The following is a 23,789-nucleotide window of genomic DNA, read 5'->3' as shown; positions in this document are numbered from 1 at the left end:
ACACTACAAACTAAGCATTAAAGCACTTCCTTTCAGAAATATTCAATACACTTTGAAGTAATTAAAAAAAAAAAGAATGGTAGGAACAGAAAAAAAACAGAAAAAAAAAGTCATCTTCTGCAGAGTCTTCTTTTCTTTAAATCTTTTCCTCTTCTTACAACACAGCATGCTAACACACTCATGCTTGTTCAGCAAGAAGTGGATAATACGTGCATTATGTTATGCATGCAGAAGGAGAAATAAATGCAAACACTAGGTTAATTTCCTCCTAAACTACAAATTCATCTATAGTCTCAAGTGGGCTTGTGCCACTATCTACACCATGGGAAAAAACAAAACAAAAGGCAAACATGGCAAATGCTTATTTTCTTTGTATGATACATGTGACAGGTTTTGTTGCTGCCTCTGGAAGGTTGAAAGGCCAGGAAAAGCAGCTCTCTGGACCCACTAATTAGTAGCCACTAACGTGACATTTTTTGAATTCTCAGGTCACCATGTCAGTTCTGAGGGCAAGTGATGAGAAATTTTGAGGTTCTCAAGAACACACAGTCTATTAAATGAAGACAAAATCAGCAGAGAAGTATTACAGAAAAGGTGCCTGGTCTACTTAGGAGTTCTTTGTTTTCCGTTTCACTCAAAAAAATGCTGGAAATAATTATTTCCAGGACAATGAGAAACAATGCTCAGCACAGATGATCACATCAAGACCCCAAACTTATGCCAAATAAAAAGTTCTTTGAAATAATTTTGCAAACAGTGTTTATGCCTGAATGCAGAAAAAAGGGTTTTCTGTCACAATATGCCCAGGCTAGCACTGATCAGAGCAAATATACAGAAACTACACTGTACAAAAACTTCTATTGTCCACTAGAACCTGCCTTTCAAACAGGTTAAAATGCTATGGTTTCCACTGGCTAGCCAAACCACATTAAAAACAGACAGCATTTTATTTAATCCAGACTGAAATGCTTCTACCTTTGTTTGAATGCAGTATGGATAGGACTGCAGTCATTTCACACCAATGTTTACATTTCCAAAATTAGTTTGGATCACTGTAATAACCTGTGCTACATTCTACCTCTTTGAATAGGACTGTTTCTGTGTCCTAATCACTGCAAGTAGATGACCTTATTTGAGTGCTTTGACTTCTTTTGTCCCTCCTATCTATTTGGAGTACCCTGGAAGAACAGCCAGGGACTATTAAACAATTTTCCTCTACACAGGAAAAAACTTCAAGGCACCCTCAGGAATATGTTGTAAGTTCAGAGTTGTAAAGAGAACCATATGCAAGAGAAAATCAGTGTAGGCTTTTTTTTCTGTTGAGACTTAATAACCTAATTATATGAGAGGAAAACATTATTTACATCTCATATTCTACACTCTGTAGGACAGAAATAGTTCTGCAAGGAACAAAATGCTTTGGATTGCACAGGAAAGCCACTGCATTGAAGGAATTTCAAGGAAGACTTTTTGGGAATAATAACAAGAAAATATAAAACTAGTTAAGTTAGAAGTGACCATGAGTCTCTAGCTAAGATGTGCAACAGTTTTGAATTTCCTTGATATTAAATCTCCAGGAACTACGAGCAACTCATAACACCCAGTTACACCTCAGTCAGCTAAGAGCCACTGATCACTCTAAGTTTAGCATCTCTGCTGCAGGGTTTGCCAAGCAATTTGGAGAGTCTAAGGGGCTCCTGCCTCAGTTATAAGCACTCCCTTGACACTATTTCATATAACAATATAGTTTTGTGTAAAAGACAGAAAGATACATTAGGTTTTGAGAGAGATAGGATCTCTTCATGGATTCAAAATAGCTATAGGCAAATCTCACACAAATTTAACTGAGCAACTACAGGTCCTGACAGAAAAACAACGTAAGGAAACTGGTGAACGTAGATAGTGCCAAAATAAAGACAGAAGAACTATTGGGGGAAAAATGCGACACTGCTCGGAAATTACTTTTCTTGTAAAAATGTTAATGTTCTATGAACAGATAACTCTGAAAAGATAGATGACTTACTATAAGTGACAGATAGTTCAATGAAAAATGCAAGAAGTAATCTCTGAGTAAGACAAGCAAAATACTTTTCCCATAGTCATTGAAATACCACAAATTACACTGCACTGAAAGATTTGGAGTTCATCCTGACTGGGACACAAAGGACAACAGATATGAAGACACACCACCTAGAAAACTCTACAAGTACTCTGCAACTAGAAACGTCTCACTGTTCTTGGTTGCTGCCACAATAGTTATCAACGATGTCTGCATATAGCCAGAAGATAATTATCCATTAAAAGCATTCTTCCAACAGACTTTAACCCATATAAATGATATATGGGGCAAAAATCTCTGGATTGGATATCAGTGAATAATGCTGATCTTTCGCCTAGCAGAACTGCAGATCTGCCACTGCAATTCATAACCATCAAATCTGTGAAGGAAACTTCAAAAAGAATTCCTAAGGTTTTTGTTAATAAAACAATAAAAACTTTCAGGTCCAACTACAAAACAGATTTACATATAATTTTTTCCCTTTCCACTATGTTCCAATTATATGGACTATTTTCAGATCCTGGAAACCATTTTCTTTATTTCTTATTTTTTCCATTTCTTATTTTGCCATTTTCCTGAACTTATCTGGTCCTTAGCAAACCTCTAATTTTCAAGAAGAATACACACATTTCTTTTCTTGCTGCAGAAACTGGGCAGTACTACACGGTAACTGAACTGAATTATGTATGGGCAAACAATTGGTACTGTATCATTGTGAATTTTGAAGGCAGAAAGCACAAACGAAGAAAACAGGAATCAGTATGATGTACAAGAACTGCCCATGGTGGTAACACTGACACTGCCCCCCTTCAGTTCTTACCTGTGTCACATGCATACACTGGATACAAAAGGACATCTTTTATCTGATAATCTGATGCAAAAATATGCAGCTTCAGTAACTTAGTCTCAAAAAACCTAAGAGCGATCAGTTTAACAAAAAAAAACACAGACAAGAATGACAAACATGTCCATGAGTAGGGACAAAAACTAATGAGATTAGTAATATCTTAGCTTGGTTTTCTATTACATCATCATCATCATGGCTAGGCTTCGTGAACGAAGATTTGGGAAGGCTCTATCCACATTTGCTACAGGCACGCTGGTGGCTTATGAGGCCAATACGAGATAGACATATCCGATTGCAAAAGGCACAGCAGAAGGACTCCTTAGATGGTGTATTCTGCAATATACGGCTCTTTCTGCGTTGCCTTTTTTCCTCAAGAGTGATCCTGCGAGTGTTCTCAAAGGAGACAGCTGCGTTATAGATGGTGTGTCTCCAGGCCTCCCGATTGGAGGCCAGAGTAGACCAGTTATGGTGATCAATATGGCCAAGGCTGAGATGTTGTTTCAGGGAGTCCTTGTATCTTTTCTTCGGGGCTCCTCTCTATTACATAAGAAATACACAGATGACTTATATTCACTCATGGAAATTACATTAACTACATAATTTATAATTACGGTAAGTTAATACTATAATATTGTGTATATTTACATATGCAAAAATTAATTGCAAAACTTCTGAAAACTTATAGTCAAGAAAGAGATTTGGGGCAGCCTTGTTTAGAATGAGGAGATACAAAAAACAGAAGTAGAAAAAGGGAAATTTACAAAAACAAAATACATTTGTCTAACATTCACCAGGAAAGAAAATCCACAAAATTCTAGTGTTGTGCTTTTACCTCTCAAGACCAAGCTTACTGACTCTAATTTTATTTAATATATTACTTACAGAAATTGCTGTCTACTCTCCTTATGGTTCCGAATCATGGGTCATCTACCGCCACCACCTGTGTCTCCTAGAACGCTTCCATCAACGCTGCCTCCGTACAATCCTAAACATCCACTGGTCAGATTTTGTGACCAATACATCTGTTCTAGAACAAGCAGCAGTCACAGGTATTGAGGCCATGTTGCTGAGAACACAGCTGCGTTGGGCAGGGCACATCTCCAGGATGAAGGATCACCACCTCCCTAAGGTCTTGCTTTACGGTGAACTTGCCACTGGCTGCCGCAAGAGAGGAGCCCCGAAGAAAAGATACAAGGACTCCCTGAAACAACATCTCAGCCTTGGCCATATTGATCACCATAACTGGTCTACTCTGGCCTCCAATCGGGAGGCCTGGAGACACACCATCTATAACGCAGCTGTCTCCTTTGAGAACACACGCAGGATCACTCTCGAGGAGAAAAGGCAACGCAGAAAGAACCGTGTCTTGCAGAAGATACCATCTAAGGAGTCTTTCTGCTGTGCCTTTTGCAATCGGATTTGTCTGTCTCGTATTGGCCTCATAAGCCACCAGCGTGCCTGTAACAAATGTGGATAGAGCCTTCCCAAATCTTCATTCACGAAGCCTAGCCATGACTGACTGACTGATGACTGACAGAAATAAATACATCCCTTCAGATGCTTCACTATACTTGACTGACTTTTGTTTGAGGAACAGGCTAATGCATTCAAAGTGTCAAGAAAACTCAACCTTAAACCTCTGTCATGGCCGTACGGAAGGAATTCCAGAGCAAATGAAATGACAGCTACGGTCCATGAAACACTAATAGGATTTCCACGTGTTTAGTGCCTCATTATTGTTCAGACAATTGTACATTTTCTGTCTCAGTTGTGCTACAACTACTACTAGAACAAGACTACAGAAAACAGCAGAGATCAAATGACGACTTTAAGCCTATTTCCATACTACTGTTCCAGGGGAAAATAATATTCCATACAATCAGTAAGAGCACGTGGGTGATGGTGGTAACCAGAGCTGCATGTAGCCGCAGCAGCAATTCGGCATCTTAGGGGTGTAAGTGCCTCATGGCAATGATCCATACTCCTGAATGCCCTCCACAACAGAAGTGGAGACGAGGACAGTATTCAGAGCCAACTCAAACTTCAGAGCAGCCTTGATAAAACTGAATCTCACTATCCCCCAGATGAAAACAAACTCAGTGACTTCATCTTTTGGAAAGCAGGGTAGCAAAACTCAGCTCTGCAGCAGGCACAGGGCAGTTCAAGGGCACAGAGGCTGGCTGACATGGGTCACAGAGGCAAGGGAAATCTCCCTTCTGCTCTCCAACCATATTGCCCCCAGTTCTAGTTCTCCTTTGTCTAACACCCAGTGTTTACTTTGGGTTATTCCCACCATGTCCAGTAGTTGAGACTTAAGACCATCTGTTTCCTAAGCAGGTTGCTTCAAGTCATATCTTGTGCCTTCTCTTGCTCTTCCCCTCCTACACAAGGAGTCCTAACACGAGCTGCTGCAAGGCCTGACTGTAACGAAAGGGCCTCCTTTCTGCTGCAGAACTGGGAAACGAGTTGGGCCACAGTGAAGAAGGAAGCAGTATTACCCTGAAGAGACCAGTTTGCTCCGCTTGGTTTTGCTGGGGTCTTAAGAAGACATGAAAGTGTCTGTAAGAGGCAGTAAAGGAAAAGAAGAGAATGTCTGAGAGGAATGAGAGCGCTGGGAGGCTGGATGAAGTCAGCTCAAAGGTTAGGTTAGACCCATAAACAGCTCCTTCCATCCAGCCCAAGCACTGTCATGTCTGTTACGTGAAATCAGACTGTTTCACTTAGCCCAAGTACAATGTACTAAGCTACAGTAAAAGGACAAAAGTACAGATTTTTATTGACTATGGAAATCAAAGCTTGACATTATGGAATTATGACATTGCTTTCTCCAGAGTCTGTGAAGGAAAAAGACCACGACAGAAAAGCGAAATATTCACTACAGGATTTCCAGAGAGTATTCCCAACAGCTCCAGCCTGTGCGAAGCAGTTACCTGACCCATCCTGGCCCAGAAAAGCAGCCTCATTGTTTTTATAAAACACAAAAATAGATTTTCTACTGTAACATAAGCCCATTCAGAGGACAAGTATGTCATTTCACTGACGACTTCTGTTAAATCTCATGTTACTACAAGTTAACTTGGGCTTTCATTGATTAAAAGAAAAAAAGAAAAAGTGTACATAAGAACAATCACAAGCACGTGTTCTTACATGTTTTTATAAATGTGGCTCCTAATTCAAATGCCTCCTTACAAATTTATGCAACCCTCAGCCATTTATTTACTGAAAGAGTTTTCTCTTCCCTAACAGTTACCAGTGTTACTGGTACCAGTATCTACCTAAATCAGATTACAGTCTCTTCAAGAATCTTTCAGCGTGCAGTTTGTCTTTTCCACCAATAATACAAAATAATTAAAGATGTTCCATCTCCTACATTCTTTTGCAGTATGGGGTTCTCCCTGTCATAAAATGGCACAGTCTTAGTAGGAATTATGTTCAAAAGGCATTCATAGGAGTCAGGGATATTCTTTCTGAAGATGGCTTTTTAGAAGTGTATGTCATATTTCTTAGGGTTTAGAGGAAGAGGTAGTAAAACAATTCATACTGCAACCCAGTCAGGTGGTTTTGTAATTCTTATAACGTGGGAAGCTCGAGGGAGGCTTCTACAGAGCTGCCACTGTTGAATGAAAGAGTAGCTGACATGTAAGAGTAAGTAGTTTTCTGATTTTTTCAACTCTCTTTAAACCAATCTTTTCTAAACACATGGTTCATAAAATCCCATAGGAACTTCTCTGTCATTTCCTGAAAAATAACTTACTTGGCTTTCCAAACTAAAAAGTCTCTCCCTTGCCAGCGACACACTGGCTATGGAAATTTGATTTGTAAGCAAACCAAGATGCTACAAGATCTGACTTGGTTTTGGTATTTTTCTTTATTGGTCCTGCAGAGAACAACTGTTACAGAGATGACAGTATTTTAAAATCTCCTTGTCACTGTGGTCACCTATTTGGCTTCCTTACAATCAAACTTAAGGAAAAGTGTGTTGATCTTTTACTGGAAAAGGAAAAAGTTTATAACTCATGCTAAAGCCTATGGTTATACAGACAAAAAAAATAAGCCTGATCTGTTCTATTTGTTCATCTGGATCATCTCAATGTCTCTTATTGGAAATGTTCTAGTAATAAAACCACCATGAGGCTTTTTATGGAAAATATGAGCTTTCCAATAGAAATGGTACATTGGGATAAAATATTAGAATACTGCACAAAATAACTGATGGCAGAAGTATATTTACAAGAAACAGATTAATTCTAAGTTGGATAAAATAAACAGAATCTTCTATTTTGCCATAAAATCCTTTGCTATTTTATCTGGAGAGTCTGTAACAAGTCCTCTGACTTCCCAAGGCAGGATGCAAATCCTGACCACAATGATAGTGCCCTCTATATTGCAGCCAACTGGCTGCAAGAAGCTCCTTTTTGTGAGACACCAGACACAAGACTAAGTTTTTTACTAGAAACTTTGAGTCTGTGTTACTCTGCTTGCACTTGTATTTGCTGTCTGGAGAACACCTAGGTGACCTAAGACCTCCAAAGCACAGACATTTTGTTTATAAACAAAAATGAAAAGGTGTCAAAGAACACATAAAAAAGTATACAAGCAGCAGGGTGATGAGTATTTCAAAGGAGCTGACTTTCTACTGTCTCTTTTTCCATCTTATGTCCACCATGGTATATGAAATCAGCCTTTTCCTTTGCTAGTGACTAACAAAACATACGTACATGAAACACAACAGTCAAGATACCATATACACAAACTATTAAAAACAAGCTCCACATTCTTCATGGTGATTAAATACCAGGGCAAAGAAATAATGTATATCCACCTTGCGTCATCTCTTATTAGGGTCTCTGCAGTAATCTATCAGAGAAGCCTCTGCTCCTCTTTACCTGTCCACATAAGTAGTTCATCCAAATAAATTTTTAAGAGCAGTAGTCAAAGGAGGTAGCTTTTCTAAATGTCTGTGCAGCTTAGCAAAGATCCTTCATATATTACATTTAAATATTGGGATTAGCCTATCTTCAGTCACAAAATGGAGGATTCAAATGCTATTCTGTTAGTAACAAAGATGAGCAGTCAGGATCTATGTAACATTTTCAGGCACTTCCTTTCAAAGAGTTAAATCATCCAAACTTTCATTAAATTAGCATTGGTCTGCCTTCCAAAATGGAAACCAAATTAGCTCTCCTATTGCCTGCCATCTGTGTTATACTTGCATTCAACTGACAATGCTATTTCAAACATCAGCACCTGCTACTGGAAAGAAGAGTCATCACATTAATTTACCAAAGAATGCCATCCTGCTCACTAAAGGGTTCCCTTGCCAGGTCAATCTCTTTGAATGGTAATTCAAAGCAGGACAAAGAAATAAGCTCAAATAGATATAAGACAATTTCATTTCTTACTGGACTAAGCCTGCTGTGACTGAGACAAGACCTTAGACAGGTTACCAGGATGTGGTTATCGACGGATCCAGCTGCAAAAAACCAGATCTTTCACATGCAAGAAAGGTGAAGAGAATGGAAGCGACAAACTCTGTGCAACTGCTGAAGAAAATGCAACAGCAGCTACCACAAACACTGCTCAAAAGTAATAACATACTATTATGCCCAAATAAGATTTAAATTTTTAAGCTTCGGAATTTACATGGTGTGATTAACAGAGCATTCATATTGTAGTTGGCTACAATATAAATAGTTGACTCTACAGTGAATGTAGATATTCCTGAGCGAGATATAAGATAGCTCAGGTACTGGTGGCAACATTAATGGTGGCGGCAGCATGGGCAGCACACACTGCAAAACTCATGGCAAAGTTTGGACAAAGCTCACTGCTAGCCTGGCTCTATCCCAGGTATGTCTGTGGGAACTGCAGTCAGCGAGGTCCAAGTATCCTGCAAAAGGAGCAGGGTGAGTGTAAAGTTCAGAGTACGGCTTGGATATAAGGGAATAACATAAGGGAATAACACAGGGAAGAGAGAAAAATATTTCCTAATTTGCTTTCCTTTGAGTTACAGTATAAAACACGGAATGTAGGTAAATCACAGATACTTCAGGCAGAGAACTATACTGGCAATAGTGGAAGAGTTAAGGCAACATAGAATCTGACTTTAAAAGCCATGCCTGGGAAAAGGCAACATTTAAACCGCTTACAGAGACTACCTCCAGTACAATTATGTCAACAGATTGTATAGGCTCAAAGGCAGAAGAAATACTAACACAAACCAATATCCAGTACAATATATATAATTAAAGCAACCTATTAGCAATTTAGCAATTCAAGACTGAATAACCTATCAGAGAACACTGGTTGTACAATTACATATTTATCATTTCAAAGACATGAAAATTGATTCAGTGAGAATTATGTTATTTTGCAACTGGTCTCTCAATCACTTGGAATATGGTGAGACAAACATCAAGTAATTACATGCCTGAACATGTATTCAGCCAGATAAGATATTATGTATCCAACACATACCAGAGAGATTTTAAAGAAGTTATAAAATGAGTCTGATGCTGGAAAAGTGGAAATAAAAGCATGCATACTGCAAACAAAGCAACAGAACACAGATGACTGAAAATTGTGCTAAATGTTCTACCTGCTGTTTGCTGCTTGAACTGAAGATAACAATGTGCCAATCTCTTCAAATGTTAACTAGAAGTATCAGAATCAAATAATACTATTAACAGGTGTAAAAATGTATGACTGCCTTTTATTCAATGAAGAAAAAATATAAAGACACAGCCAAGCACAGATGACTAAGGAACTAACTTCACTTGAACACTCCAATAAAAAAAGCTAGTAGATTCCTAAAAACAGCACCGCGAGGAAACATTATCCATATAGTCATTTTAGCTGAAACTTGAGTCACATTTTATGTCCTGGGTTCTTGGGTGTAAAAGAAATACTCATTTATTGCACTAGAAAACTCTTGATGTTCATCACCTACAGATACCAATCAAGTCACCTATTTAAATACATACAGACTAAATTCAGTTGGACAAATTAATAAATACTATCAAGGAAAAAAATTACAGATACTAATAAGAAGTCTTACAGGTACAACATGATACTGTCACAGCATCTCCCTTATTCTGAGGTTTCAAATTTTCTTTTTGTTTTATTATGAACTTAGTGATCAAATTCCAGCATTTTCCTGGCTCTCACCTTTTGTACTGAAGAGAAAAACTAGTGCCATTTCTTGTCACACAACACACTGCCATAAATAATTTTTTTCAAATATTTTTCTTTTACAAAGGTTCTATTATTGTAGAACTCCAGTGCCTCCCTGCAGAAGGAATGTAAACTGCTCAGTTTACTCTAAGTTCTTAGTTGCAGCAAAAACTGATTCTCCTATGTATTTATAGAAATTGTCACTTCTCTGTTTACAGGTCAGAAAAAAATGCAACTTATCCTATCCTACAGGTGATTGAGGTTTCATGTTATCTTCAAATGCCTCAGCAAGCAACTGTTCATCTTTCTATACAGTCTCTGTCTCTGCTTACCATTGCTTTCACTCACATCAAGGGATCAGACCCAGCCAGCGTGGGTTTGGGAAGGGCAGGTCCTGTCTGACCAACCTGATCTCCTTTTATGATCAGGTGACCCGCCTGGTGGATGAGGGGAAGGCTGTGGATTTAGTCTACCTGGACTTCAGCAAGGCCTTTGACACCGTCTCCCACAGCACTCTCCTGAAAAAGCTACAGCCCATGGCTTGGACAGGGACACTGTGCTGGGTTAGGAACTGGCTGGAGGGCCGGGCCCAGAGAGTGGTGGTGAACGGGGCTGCATCCAGTTGGCAGCACCACCAACTAGTGGTGTCCCCCAGGGATCAGTGTTGGGCCCAGTTCTGTTTAATATCTTTACTGATGAGGGATTGAGTCCATCATCAGCAAATTTGCAGATGACACTAAGCTGGGGGGAGTGTTGATCAGCTGGAAGGCAGGAGGGCTCTGCAGAGGGACCTGGACAGGCTGGTGAGTTGGGCTGATCCCAACGGGATGAGGTTCAACAAGGCCAAGTGCCGGGTCCTGCACTTTGGCCACAACAACCCCCTGCAGCACTACAGGCTGGGACAGAGTGGCTGGAGAGCAGCCAGACAGAAAGGGACCTGGGAGTTTGGATTGACAGGAAGCTGAACATGAGCCAGCAGTGTGCCCAGGTGGCCAAGAAGGCCAAGGGCATCCTGGCCTGGATCAGGAACAGTGTGGCCAGCAGGTCCAAGGAAGTGATTCTTCCCCTGTACTCAGCACTGGTGAGGCTACACCTGCAGTACTGTGTCCAGTTCTGGGTCCCTCAGTTCAGGAAGGATATTGAGGTGCTGGAGCAGATCCAGAGAAGAGCAACGAGGCTGGTGAAGGGACTCGAGCACAAATCCTATGAGGAGAGGCTGAGGGAGCTGGGGCTGTTCAGCCTGGAGAAGAGAAGGCTCAGGGGAGACCTCATCACTCTCTTCAACTTCCTGAAAGGAGGTTGTAGCCAGGTGGGGGTTGGTCTCTTTTCCCAGGCAACTATCAGCAAGACAAGAGGGTGTGGTCTCAAGTTGTGCCAGGGGAGGTTTAGGTTAGATATTAGAAAGAATTTCCTTACAGAGAGGGTGGTCAGACATTGGAATGGGCTGCCCAGGGAAGTGGTGGATTCTCCGTCCCTGGAGATTTTTAAAAAGAGACTGGATGTGGCACTTAGAGCCATGGTCTAGCAACTGCAGCAGTAGCGTATCAAGGGTTGGACTTGATGATCTCAGAGGTCCCTTCCAACCCAGCTGATTCTATGATTCTATTCTATGATTCTATATTTTTCACAGGTAAGAAATCTAAAGGGGTAATGAAGGGGGACATTCACCTTGCATCAGCTAACTCCTGACCCTCCTGCTTCATGCTGCAGCTTAGACACACTACTGTTATTTTTTATTAACATCTCAATAACATCTGAAGAGGACCTGAGATGGAGGTAATTTAATAAAATGCATTATAGGAGTCAATGGCAGTGCCAGGAGCAATTACAATAATCTAATATTTTCCATTACAAGACTGTTCTCAGTTACTTATAGTTTTGCCAACCTTTAATTTTTGGGCTTAGATTTTCTGTATCAGGTATGTGATCCAGAAAGAAAATATTTTTAGAAAGTTACAGCTGAGACAGTCCAAACACATACTTAAAGTAAAATATATTTTACTTCACCTATGCCAAAAAACCCAATCAAAACCCCAAAACTCAATCCAAAACAGAACCCAAACCATTTCACTCAAATGCCTCCAAGATGTGGACAAGAAGACCAGGAAGACATCTGGGAGGCAAATTTGGCCAACTCATAAACTTCTGGAAAACTGCCTAACTCCTAACAAAACTTTGCACAGAATTATGTGCATAATGCAGGTTTTCCAATAGTATCAGCACTGCTTGTGCTCTGTTATTTTTACAGTGTGTCTGACCTGACCAAAAGTTTAAGGCATCTCCACAAAGTTAGGGCAAATTTCAGGCCTACAGAACTCTTTTTCTAGAGTTCAGGAGCAGCTATGATGTCAGGGAGCAGAAAAACAGCTGGAGCACATTTTAAAGTTTTTACAAGAAAGAGATGCTGGACAGGAGTCTGTGCTATGGCACAGGGAAACGACACCTGAAAATACCATGCTGCATTACCCTTAAAGTAAGCAGAAAGAGCAAGAGGAAAGGCCTTTAGTCTGAAGTACTCCTGCTACTATAACCTTAAAGGGAATCCACAATTTTGTTGCATATGAATCAGAAACGTATGTCATTGCATTTACTTGCTCTGAAAACCCTTTGGTAAAACACAGCACCCCTCTCCCTCCCTCCACTGCTGGTCGAGCAGCTGGATGACAAAAATTTAAGCACCTCTTAGTCTAGAAATCTGTATTAGGGACCTAAAAGCACCACATCCATTGGTCATATGTCTGGGGTAGTACTTATACAAATTATATATTTATTCTCTGTTGACTGATCAGGGTTAAAAGAAGAAAAAGGGAAAACCACTAGGAAACAATGGCTGTGAATTTAAATGTTCACAGTGTCATTTAAGCTTTTCACACAATGCAACCCAGCATCCCTGCACACACCCACTTGGAGTATCTGTCACACACTCCTTTTCCCCACTGAGTGTCCCCTTAGCTCAGCATGTGGGACTGACAGTGTTGTAGCAACATGTGAACAAAGGGGCTACATCCTTAGGGACTCTTTCCATGTTAGAACTAAAAAAAAACATTTAAAAAGGCAGGAAAACATATGTACGGAAAAGTATGGCCTCGAGATTAAGGCAAATAGTAACATTATGGTCACTTTTAGATCAAAAATCCAAATACTTCACAATGTTGAACAATGTATTTCATGCTTTTCTCTAGAAAAATCTACTTAGAGCATTGTGATTGGGAAAGATTCAAAGGCCTGAGTTAAAAGCCCAAGCCCTATTCCCATATATTTTTATTTTAATATTCAATTATTCTAATTCTATTTCCATATATTTCTTTGAAAAGAATATTTTCTATCAAATCTTCCATCCGTTCCTTTTAAAGAACCAATAAAAAAATCACTGCATGCAAAGCTCACCCAATTTTTCCAGAAAAATAAGACTATCACCAGATCTGGTGCCAACTTTGGCCTATTTAAAAGTTTCATCAGAAAGTGTATATTACACAGCCACTGGAGCCGGGGGCCCAAGAGGGAGTGGAGAAAGCCAAAACATGATAGGACATGACCCTGCACAATCTGATCTACATTGGCCTTGTTTTAAGCAGGAGTGGTGGGGGGAGTGTGCCTGGACCTCCATGGGCCCCTGCCAACCTAATTGACTCTATGATCCTAAGAAAGTTCTTTCCAAGGCAGGAGGAAAAGTTAAAAGATGGAAAAAAAAATTGCTTCCTTTTCCATGCTCATTTTTTGGAAGACAGTTAGAAGACTCAGTTATACATTCATGACTTTCCTGTCACACGTTTTACAGTTTTATGCAATCAAGCGGTAATTTGCCCTTCAAGTTTGCAGAGTAACTACTTTGAAAAGTTAAATTTTTTCCAATTTATCAAATGAGATCCTGAACCTGCTATTTCTGTGAAGATCCTGTTGCAATATTTTGAAGGCGGTAGTGGGATAGGAGACAATAAATATTCCCATTAGATTCACACTACTTGTCTTTTTAAGAGCTTTTGTCTTTCCCACCAGATACAGGAAAAAAACCCTCAGGTCCTGAAGTTACTGTCCAAACAGCAATTTATTCACAACTGACAAATTCCACCCAAAATTACAAAAAATGCTGGTTTGTTCATATGGAAATTTCAGAGACTTAGGAAGGAATCTTGAGCATGCCTCACCTTTCTGGTTCTCTCAATTTCCTCTGTGACATTGGAAGTGCTTTCTTACACTTCTATTATTTCCATTCCAAACAAGGAAAATATTAGCTTTTATGGGTTCTACAAACAAGACTGAAATTCCTTAGATTGCTGGTGATCTAACAATGTCTTCATTGCTCTTATCACTACACAGTACAGCACACTGCCTATAGCACCACCAATAACTGGAGCTCTCCGTGTGTCATAAAAGTTTCTGGATTAGTCAAACAGTTTATCAGATTACCAGCATTCATTAATCATAAAATTAAAATTACACACTGATTAATACATGTATATAACACAGTGAAAGTTACTATTTAATCCTATTTTTTGTGATTAGGATTCAAGGCGAAGTTCCTAGAGAAGCCTTTTTGAAATCCTTCAAGTCATCAACCTACGTTGAACTGAAAGTTCAGCAACATTTTGCAGTAAAATGAATGTAATATCCAATAAACAAACTGTATAAATTTACATAAGGAAAACTCTCATTTTCCATCTTCATCAAAATTGCTCCACAGTGTAATAAAAATCATAGGATCTATGCTCCACTGATGCCCACCAATGCAAATTGCACAGACTCATGCAAAAGTTTCCCAATTCTGTGAATGCATGCTAAAAAGCAGCAGAAGAGAGCATCATGATGTGAAAGTAAACTATTATTAAATGTGCAGCGTGGAAGTGGAACTGTACTGTTGGTTAAAAATAAGGGTCTCCAAAAATGCTGAAGATGTTGAAATAACCTTTGTTAGGTCCAGTGTCTATTTAGCAGATAACTGAAGCAAAGACTAATCTCAAAACACTACAGAAGACCCAAAGATACCTGAATGACCTTTCTCATCAAGAACCATCTCAGTTACCAGATGAAAAAGGAAAGCATGTGAGAAACAAAACAGTAAACCAACCATCTTGTAGGCACAAGCTTTTACATCCAACTAACAATATACAACTGTGAGATGATAGATTTATACTGCCAGATCTGTATACATTTCAAAGTTGTTTAGTTTTTGGTGGTTTTTTTTGTTTGGTTGTTTTTTTTTAATTTTAAGGTACCACAAAACATCTTGTTATTAATGAACACCCTGTGCTTAATACATAAACAAATCAATCAATAAATATATACATTGCCTGCTTGCAATAAGAGGCATTTAAAATATTCAATATATTGGGAACAGGCACCTGAAAATAATTTTCATGTTTTTCCTTGTTCTTAAAACGGGAATTCAAATGCCTTACATTTTTGGTGAAAAGTCCCAGTAATGACTAAACAACGACCCAATACCTCCTGTCTTCTATCCACTTCATAGAAACTGACTTGCAGTGCTGTCATACCAACCTCCACAAACATTCTTCCACAGATTATGGCCCAGACTAAAATAAGAACCTAAAATATGTTTCCTCTTCCCCCACCTTGCATTTCAAGGTATTTTAATCAGTGAAAAGTTAGCACTTTCTAGACTTTGGTTAATGTGAAGAAAAAGGTTCTCTGACTTAAAAAAAAACTCAAGTGACTTGCTTCCAAATCAGATTTCTACTGTCCCCTCTCAAGACACCTATTTACATGAAATCTCTTATAGTTTCTCTGCCTGTATAAAATGCAGATGCCACTGCACATCAGGCCTGTGTTTGCCTCTTTGCACAGACAGTCCAAAACAGTTTTCCTGATCTGTTTCAACTTGAAATGTTGTCAATATATGGATTGTCTTGCTTTCTAATTCAGTGAAAAATCTAGTTTTCCATTAGTCTCTGCCTTTCTAATTTTCGATACAGCTTTACTAAATGTAATTATTAAAGGCAGATTCAAGAAAGCAATTACTGAGCTACTGGTTTGTATCTCTGAAGTCTTAATAAGGAACAAGAAGTTGAAGTGACAGAAACACTGCAAAATCTGTAAATTAAAAAAAAGAAAGAGAGTCAACAAAAAACCAAACGAAAACAAATTTGTCTATGTGTTTATTATGTACAATACAACAGAGAAAAAAAAAGAATACCATGGAAGACTGCTGTATGTTTGGGACAACCTCACAACTCTCTGTTACCACAAATGAGTTTTAATCTTTTTTTCACTGAGCAGGGTATTAAAATTGCAAGTGTATTTCAGAACTGTTACAGAAATAGCTCTAGGAAGAATCTTATAAATATCAGATCAAGAATAGGATTTTGAACAATGGAAAGTGCCATTTTACCCTGTTCATTTGGGGATTTTCAACATATTCTGGAGATTACACTACTTGGAGGTGGTGTACTGGGCTATGAGACATATAAACTCACTTGCTAGTATAAGAAACTAAGTATTCAAAGTAAAATAAAGCTCATTTTGTAAAAATTAAAAGAAAAAGTAGAAAACACACAGTAGATTGGTCTACACCTATAAAATATTCTAAAGCAGAGGCAAACACTAAGTTGCAGCACAGCCCTCTTGCTAGCTTCTAGAGAATTTCAATAACCACTCATAAGATTTAAGTTCAGACATACAAGACTGCATATAGAAAATTTTCCTGCTTTGCAATGATCTCCTCCATCCCACAAGTCAATTACCTCCCCTTTTTCCCCCCACAAAAAAGTGGGTAATATCCTGGTCACAATGAAGTCAGTTACCAAAGTCCCACTTAACAGCTACCCCTTGACATCACTCTTTTTCTGACAGTTATTGTAAGCACACTAATGCTGTTTGGTTATTTTTTGTATCAAAAAAAGTGACAATGTTTTTTTATTTGTAAGGCAGCAATACTGGCTCTGAGTGACTTCATAAGCCAAATTAGAAATCAACTCAAAATAATTTTCTTATTTATAATAAGCATCAGCCTACACAGAGCTTTCCAGCAGCCTCCCTTTCATAAGAACAGTTCATAATACACAGTAAATTAATTGAAGTATGCTAGCAGAGTAGCAATTCATCAGTAAGCATCACCTACTTAACATTCCATTGTACTTGTTACAAATTTACAATGGCAGATAAACACCTGGCCATTTCCTGTATACAACACAAGGTAAGCCACTCTAAATAACTAACAATATAATGGAAAGGTGCAGGTATGACCTGATGTCTGAGAAATCAGGGAGTGCATGTAATTTAGAGTGGTTATGCTTGTCTATTCTTGAGCAAGATTCATACCAGTTTCAAGAAACTTGTTCTAAGTGTTCCAGCTGAGGACAACTGCTGTCTGAAAGTCCTGTAGAAAACCCTTTAGAGACGCAAAGGTGATGGTAACCTGAGAGCCCTGACTGAGGATTCCAGAAGTCAATGGGAATTGTGACACCTGCTCTGAATCCAGGCCTTTCAGCTGAGACATCCTCGTCTATATGAGCAGTACGGCCAATAACCGGTGAAGACCCAATCTTCAGTACCTAAGCATTGACCTCATGGCACATGCACAAAACCTGACACAGCAGAAGCACAGTATTAAATCTCAGGGCTCTTGAAATTTTCTTCATACAAATTATGCTCCAGTGTAGTGGATAAGAACACTAAAGCATGATATTATTAAGGTAGCAAAGACTCAAATGGGTATCATAGAATCACAGAATGGTTTGGGTTGGAAGATCATGGAGTTCTAACTTCCCTGTGGGCAGGGACACCTTCCACCAGACCAGCTTGCTCAGAGCCCCATCCAGCCTGGCCTTGAACACTTCTAGGGATGGGACATCCACAGCTTCTCTGGGCAACTGTGCCAATGCCTCACCACCCTCATAATAAAGGATTTCTTCCTTCTATCTAATCTAAACCTACTCTCAGTTTAATTCCATTGCCCCTTGTTTTATCACTACACACCCTTGTTAAAAAGTCCCTCTTCAGTTTTCTTGTAGGCTCCCTTTAGGTACTGAAAGGCTGCAGTAACGTTACCCAGAGCCTTCTCTTCTTCAGGCTGAACAATACCAATTCTCTCAGCCTTCTCCCATAGGAAGAGTGTTTCATCTAATTATTTTTGTGTATCTTCTCTGGAGTTGCTCCAACAGTTCAATGTACTCCACAGATCCTGTGCTAGGGACCCCAGAGCTGGATGGAGCATTGCAGGTGGGGTCTCACTAGAGTGGAGCAGAGGGGTGAAGAGCTTCATTACACACCTGTATACACATGCCTGCACCATCACACAGGGATACCTCCTCAGCAGTCTCGCCAATGGCCAGGAGAGCAAGACGGAATGCACCCTGGTATCAGTGACATTGCTACTACAAGTAGGCTGGAGTTCAGATCGCTCTGTTGACACATCAGCAGGTATTACTTTACATTACTAAAACCACTGGCTTTGTTTTTTTTTTTTTTTAGAAACAGATTTCATTTTACTAATGTATATTTAGTTTCTCTTCAAAATCATACCTTCTACATTTTGCTTCTTATATGGCAGCAAATATGGTAAAGACGTTTATACTGCAGAGAAGGTTTAACCCAGCCCTCAAAGATAAAAGGCCAAAGACAATGATCCTGTTCAAACAGTTTACATGTTTATCTAGCCCCAACCACCTATTACAGAAACCTCCTTTTCTCCCACAAAACTGTGTTTTGGAACTTGTGTTGTAAACTCCTAGTGGTTAAAATTGGAGCAAGTATGTTCGACAGTGTACAGCAACTATAGTAGTAATAAGCTCTCTCTGCTTTGTACTAACTCCTACAGCAGTTGATCTTCATTGGAATTATGAAGTATATTAAAAAACTCTTCAAGTTAGCAAAAACCTGCGCATTACAGCTATAATTCCCCACTATGGAATATAACTACTTTCATATTTAGTCCTCTATTGTCAACTTCGAAAGTTTTTCACAATTGAAAAACAACCTAACCAACCAAAACACCTCCATTTTTTTATTCCGTAGTGAAATATTGAATTCGCTAATGCTTTGCAAGAGTATGTTAGAATGAATAGTTATTGTACACTGCCTAGGAGAACATTTTTAATATTTACATGGTCTTCCTTCATTTTAACATAAAGTAGGAACCAAGATTTAGTATCAAAAGACAAGAATAAAATAAAAGGTAACTTGTAAATAGGCCATTCTGTTCAGTGCTGTCCTGTAATATAAAAATCCTTTTTATTCTCTTCGGCCTTTTCGAATGATTTGACTTGTACAAGTAAGAGTCATTTTGTTGCACGCTTATGAAAAATCTTGTCTGTAGCAATATCAAATCATTTATACACAGCAGACATCAGCTGTCATTTCTGTCTATCCCAGCAGTACACCCCCTCCTCACAGTTCTCTCTTTAGTCTAGGTGAGCTGTCAAGTTTCTAGTTTCTGACGTGTATTTACATCATTCAATGACATCTGACAGTAGTGAAAGGCCACAGAAAACTGCTTATTGATCAGAACAAAACTAGTTGACGGAACAGATGAGGTTGTATCACAGAAATGCAGCCACACTCAGGTGATGACATTTTGCTCCCTTGTATATAAGTGCTTAATGGAATACAACTTCATTATATCATGCCACTAGTGCTTAAAGAATTGCACAGTTCTCATGAGTGTTTTGTCTATGCGGTGATGAGGACAATCTATTTGTAGTGGTACCAATGTATTACTAACCTGTTTTGCTCATGAACACTTGCAAACTACCAGCCAATGTGTCCTGATGAAAATAATAAGAGACACTGAAGACTCAATCTTGCCAAAATCTAATTGAGCTGACCTTTTAAAAAAAGATGGAATTACCATTTAGGGAGCCAGATCTACTTGAGATTTAGTTCTGCAGAATTCTGTGCTGCTTAGTAAAGACATTTTAAATGACCACTTTTATGCTTGGGACCAGTACAGTTTCCCAGTGGAAGTGATAACTCATCATTAGTATTTCAGAGGTTATTATATCAACTTGTATGAGAGTCTTTCAAACTGTATTGATTTAAATGTTGAAGAGTTCATGGGCAGAGGCTCTCCATACAAAATGTCCTGCAGCTAAAATATTAATTTTCTTATTTTCATTACTTTTTTCTTTTGTTATCTTGAGTAGAAAACTCGTTTTTCACAGAGTGACCTGTAAGGATATAATTACAGTATGCAACCATTTCTTACAGAATCTGTGTTTGCTTCACCAGTCTAATTGGAAAACTCAAAGTAGTCTTAGCATGAAGTAAACTGCAGTGATTCAAAAAAAGCCAGTATGTTACAAGTAGTACCTGAATAACTTGAAATCATGAAACTTCTATAGATACACTGATCACAGAACAGACCTCAGAAGAACTTGCTTTCCATTTCATATCTTACAGAAGACAGAAGCAGTAGGTTTTTGTTTCAAAGAAAAAAATCCAGAAGGAGAAAAGATGCCGATGGTCTAAAAGTCTCTCTTCCCAATGGGTAAGTGATGCTCAGCCTTTCTAAGTTAGGCCTTGCATTCAGGCTAACCACTTATAAATGAATACAGTTTTTAGATTCAAAAGAAAAAACCTTTTCACCATCTCAGAGACTCAAAAAATTCTTTCCATTTCAAGGGGAAAGAGATAAAAGACTCAGTTCTCAGAGAAGGCACAGTTTCTGTCAGATGCTATGGTTAGCTGTCAGCATTTGTTTGCACATACACAACACCATGCATATTTAATAGGTACAGATCTAAGGGGAAAATGGAAGATAAAGAAACAGTCACACATTCAATGTATGTAATGCCAAATGTCTGAAAAGCAAACTCTCTGTAATCTCCTTGAAGTTAGTGGGAAGGGAAGAGGAAGTACTCCAGACAATGGACAAGTATAGATAGGATGCTATTTTATGTGTATTTAAGAAACTTTTTTTAGCCCTGAGGTTTTTTTAAACAAAGAAAACAAAGAAGTGTTTTGCATTCTGCCATGAAATCTTTTACTACATAAGCTTTTACTCATAAGAACTCAAAATTATCAAGAAGAATATCTTTAGACAAGAAGTTGAAGACAAATTACATTTTGTTCCTTCCAAGTCTGGTTCTTGTACTTTTGCTTATAAAGAAAACAGGAAATTCTTTTCATCTCAGTTGTCTGATATGCATAAATATCTGGGCTCAAACCCTTGACACTGATAGTGATGATGGCAGCAATTCATAACCAATTATGAAAAAAACCCAAAAAAACCTAAGTGAACCTACTTTTAGTTTAACTCTGGATCTAAAACTATTTGTTTTATTTGAAGTGCAAAGTATCTGTCCAAAGCACAAGAAGCATCTCTCTCCATTCAATAAAGTCACCCTGAAAATTAAGGACACACTACTCAGTACTAATAATTCCCAAATTGTCCTGATACTTTGGAGTCAGTTTCTCAGGAAAAATATGAAGCCATGCATTTCCACTGTAACAGAATAGAAGCCAAGAGAAAAAGAAACAGACAGGTTTCTGACATAAGGATGCACAGATGATATGCAGAGTTTGAAAGTGAATTATAATGAACACACTTCACTCTTTCAGTTTTTAGACAATGTAAAGCAACTTTCACATCTGATAGTGTTACCACTTAATTCCTTTAAGATTCCACTTTTATTTCCAAAGGCAGATCCTAACTGTAGCATGCAATAATCCAAATTACTTGGTCATATTTAGGGCAGCATTTTAATATTCCTTTATTTCATTACATGAAAACATACATCACAGGCAATTCTTTCTGTTTCAGATGAGAGAAGACTTTTTCTTCCCTGTGAATAATTCACAGAAAGCCACCATCACTTCAAAAGAACAGAAACTGACTCTTTATGACAGGGATATATGAACTGGGTAAATGCCCAAGTCATTGCTCAAAGCATGCCTGTAGCAGTATCATCGCTTCTTTCTAGACAAGCACACTTAGCTGAAGCAATGACTTTTCTGTTTTCTTAGTTAAACTCAACGGAGTTAAAGTCAAAGTCAAAAGAAAAAACTAATACTTGGATTCATTATGCATTAGAGGCATCTTTCTTTGTTAGTGGATAAGTATAGACTAGTGCCATAGACTGTTGTCTTATAAAAGGTTCACAATAAACCAAGAACCTAACATTTCTAAAAGGGATCTTGAAAGACGAAGAAAAACAAATGCATGTAGTCACAAACACAGTATTTACTAATTTTCAGTAATTTACAGTTCTCTTTCTGTAATCTTGAATCCCAAAACATGAAACACTACAACCTGCATCAATCATATAACCAGATCTTTTCATTGGAAAACATCGGTTAGGAGGCTCCTTTGAGCAGGATTCATCTTTGCACTGAAGGCACACCACTCCAAAGGGTCCCACACTAAGGATCTATGACAGCTTTTGCAGTGCACATCCACATCACTTTTGGATCCCTTCTCCAGCTTCAGTCTTCTTACTCTGCTCCTTGGCAAAATTACCAATTTCTGTTCTGTACAAAGTTCAGCGTACAAGAATTAACTTCCAAACCCAGTATCACACTTACTACTGTACAAGGTAATACGTCTTTTCATCCTGTCTAGGTGGATGGACTGATCAATTCTCAGTTACATTACTGTTTGGGTCTGTGATATGTTTCACTTTTTTGTTTCTTTGTTTTGTTTTGTAGTGGGATTTTTTGGGTGTTTTTTCATTTTTTTGTGTTTGCTTTGTTCTTTTACTTTTTTTTTAAGTTAAGTTTTTAAAGTTTCTTATGTTAAGTACATCTGAATATATTGAGTTTAAAAAAGGTAAATTGATACATCTGTGATTTAAGAAAAGCCTAAGAACCAAAATTTAAGATGTATCTACAAAAAAAGATTACATAGAGAAAAAAGAAATCACATGTTTGTTTTAAACCACAGAAATATTGTTTCAGTCAATAAAGTAACAAAATATTTTTATCTTCTCAGATCCTGGAACTTGCTCCCTTTATCTGGTCTGAACATACAAGTGAACATACAAATTTGGTGATCTTGTCCATACTTTAAAAAATATTTTTTGGATATATATTGAAGAGAGGTGAGTCCATGTTTGCCCTATGCATGAAGAAGCAAAGGGATTGGCTTTTTTTTTTCTCCTGTCTCATTCACCAAGTTGCTGTTCAAAAATATAGTTCAGTATGCTGATATTTTATCACATTCCTAATTCATACCAAACCCTTGAACCTTCCAGGAAAGAGTTTATTTCATTCTGCCTCAAAATGGAAGAAAAAGGTGCAGAAATTAATACAATTAATCACTGATTAATACAATCATTTGCCCTAACCAAATACTTCCTTAAAACAAACAAAAAAGCCCCACAAATCCCACAAACCTATAATCTCCTAATTATGACTACTCATTTATCATTCACCATCAGAATAAATCATGTGTAGGTCATGTTAAGTAACGTGCTATGGCAAGTATTAGCAGTACCTAACTGAAACTAATAATTTCTGTTGCTACCATGTGAGCAACAATATTATAAAGCTGCTGCAGAATTTTGCTCATCAACCAAACCAACCAACAACTCATCAACCAAAGAGGTGGAAATACTCGTATGTTCAATCTTTTAAAGTTATTATAAGAATAATAAAAGATAATAATGTATTTGAATTAAATTTGAAATTAATTTTGGTAGGGATCTGAGGTTAGACAAGTAGCCATGCCATGGGACACTGGGCTGAATGGAACTGGGTTTGATCCTCACCACCACCTTTGGACTTCTCAGCACAACTGAGACAATGAGCTCCTAGAGT

At 38.3% G+C, this 23,789-nt stretch overlaps 1 protein-coding gene across 2 annotated transcripts in view; it reads right to left on the bottom strand.

The window, feature by feature from the left end:
* The window catches only part of SNX24 (sorting nexin 24), an 89,276-nt gene that overhangs the window by 43,141 nt on the left and 22,346 nt on the right, over positions 1-23,789 (bottom strand). The gene's annotated exons all lie outside the window — the stretch shown is intronic.

This window comes from Pipra filicauda, unplaced genomic scaffold (assembly GCF_003945595.2).
Source record: "Pipra filicauda isolate LSUMZ 115617 unplaced genomic scaffold, ASM394559v2 scaffold29_size4552773_pilon, whole genome shotgun sequence".
Classification (NCBI taxonomy): domain Eukaryota; kingdom Metazoa; phylum Chordata; class Aves; order Passeriformes; family Pipridae; genus Pipra; species Pipra filicauda.
This window is presented reverse-complemented; position numbering and strand designations above follow the sequence as displayed.